Raw genomic sequence first — 2,781 nt, forward strand, 5'->3', positions numbered from 1 at the left:
CCTCCCTCACGCGTTTGGGCCAACCAACGTCATCCGGCCCACTAATCTCTGGTTACCCACCGTAACATTGGCGCCGTTGCCAGGGACCCGAGAGATTAACCAGCGATGGCGGAAAGATCCCCTGAAGAAGGTCATGTGGAGACAGATTCTGATAAAGAGAATTTGAACACTGGAAACAATGAAGCAGATCAGAACCTCCACCAGGAAGCCAATGATCAAAATAAGGAAGGCACCTCCGGGATCAAAAATCCGAAGGTGAACTCCTCGGAGGGGCGCGAGTCAGAAAAAGAAGGACCCCCTCTCGCTAGCGAGCTTATGGGACTAATCCATAGCCGCCTCGAGCAGCTAGAACAGGAGCGGGAACGACAAAGGGAAGCTGAAAGGAACCTAAAAGAGGAGATGGAGCGACGAAAAGAGTTAGAAAGAAAACTCTTAAAGTTAGAATCATCCCTCAAAGGTCGGAATTCCCACGACGATAGAGAAGATTCTCCCTTAGGAGAGAAAGATCCGTTTAGCGAGGACATAATGAGGGCAAAAGTTCCGAGAAACTTTAGAAGCCCCGATATGGACCTCTACGATGGAACCACCGATCCAAAGCATCATCTGAGCAACTTTAAAAGTCGGATGTATCTGACCGACGCTTCTGACGCTACGCGATGCAAAGCTTTCCCGACAACCTTGTCAAAAGCAGCGATGAAGTGGTTCGACAGTCTCCCTCCGAGGTCAATTACTAGTTTTGAAGACCTCTCAAGAAAATTCTTGATGAGGTTCTCCATCCAGAAGGACAAAGTAAAACATGCACCAAGCCTCCTGGGAATAAAACAGGAGGTCGGGGAATCCTTACGGGCCTATATGGAAAGATTCAACAAAGCATGTTTGGAGATTCAGGACCTGCCCACCGAGGCAGTCATCATGGGGCTAGTCAATGGTCTTCGAGAAGGACCCTTCTCACAGTCCATATAAAAAAGACACCCCGCCTCTTTAAATGATGTACAGGAAAGAGCTGAAAAGTACATCAATATGGAAGAAAACGCCAGACTAAGAGACCTGAGTTTGCGACTCGGACACCCTCCCTCAACGAAAGAGAGGAAAGGTCGGACAGTCATGGAAAAAGAAAGCTAGATGATGTGGATAGAAGAGACCCACCACCACAAACTCCGGAAAGACATATCCATATGATCTCAGGAGGATTTGCGGGAGGAGGACTCACAAAATCCTCTCGTAAAAGACATCTCAAGAGAGTCTACCAGGTCGAAGAGGGGTCCTCCGATCTTCCGACCATTTCATTCACAAAAGAAGACGGGCGAGGAGTAATCCCTGGGCACGACGACCCAGTGGTAATTACCATGATCCTAGCAAATGTCCATCTACACAGAACACTAGTAGACCAAGGAAGCTCAGCAGACATCCTCTTTAAGCCCGCTTTCGACAAACTAGGTTTAGATGAGAAAGAGTTAAGAGCCTACCCCGACACCTTGTACGGATTAGGTGACACGCCAATAAAGCCACTAGGATTTTTACCCCTCCACACCACCTTTGGAAAGGGGGAAAAATCAAAGACTCTGAGTATAGACTTCATAGTCATCGACGTGGGGTCGGCCTATAATGCTTTAATCGGCAGAGCTACCCTTAATCGACTCGGAGCGGTGGTATCGACGCCCCACCTCTGCATGAAGTTCCCGACCTTGTCGGGGATAGCAACGGTGAGGGGAGATCAGAAGCTGGCAAGGAAGTGCTACAATGAAAGCGTAAACCTGAGAGGAAAAGGCAAAGAAGTCCACACAATAGAACTCGGGGGAGCAAGGGTTAAAGAAGAGCTGCGACCACAGCCCGGGGGAAAAACTGAGGAGATTCAGGTCGGCGAAGAGGAAGGGAAAAACACTCACATAGGAGCCAACCTAGGGGAAACCCTAAGACAAAAAATCAGACTCAGATTCCACTATGGGGGCAGGAGGATCCACGATGGCACCATCAATAACAATCTTATCAGGGTCCAAAGGAGAAAGGTCCAAGTCAGGAGCAATGACTCCGACCTGCTCCTTAAAAACCCTCCAAGCCTCATCAGCACCCTCTGCAATAGAGTCCTCCAACTCGGTATAGGCCTTCCGAGCGTTCAGCAAGTCATTCTTTACAGACACAAGATCAGCAAACAAACTGTTGTAGCTGGCTTGCGCTGCTTTCCTCAAATCCATCTCCATATTGCATTGGGCTTGCAACTTCTTCCCCTTCTCTCTGAGGCTGTCCCTTTCCTCCGTCAGTTTGGCGACTTTCCCCTCCAACTCCTTCTCATGCTCCTGATATATACGAAGCCTACCCTCCAGCTCCTCGACCCTCGAGGTCGTCCCTAAAGAGCTGATGGGAGTCTTCTCAAATATATCCAAGAGTTTGCCACAAACCCCCGCCGTCTTGAGACTCTCCTCAACCACAGTAGTGAGGTAGTGCCGAACAGAAACATCATCCATACTCATACGAGCATGAGAATAGATGTTCTTTCGGACGAACGCAAGAGCGTCCGCCTCACCAGAAGCGCCAGACTCTAAGGTCTTGCGCTTCTTTGGCTCTGGTTCGGGAGTAGGTCGGACGGGAGGAGGTGGCAGAGAGGAAGCAGAGGAAGAAATTACAATAGGTTGAGAGGGAGTCCCAACGTTCCGAGGAGGAGGAGGGGGAGAGACAACCGTCCTAACACCTCCAAACCTGGCTCGAGACTTTGCCTTGGCTTCCTGAACCCTCTGGTAAGACTCATGAGCATTTTTCTTTGCCATCTCTGCAAAAACAAATTGG

Source organism: Arachis ipaensis, chromosome B09, assembly GCF_000816755.2.
Source record: "Arachis ipaensis cultivar K30076 chromosome B09, Araip1.1, whole genome shotgun sequence".
In the NCBI taxonomy this organism is placed as follows: domain Eukaryota; kingdom Viridiplantae; phylum Streptophyta; class Magnoliopsida; order Fabales; family Fabaceae; genus Arachis; species Arachis ipaensis.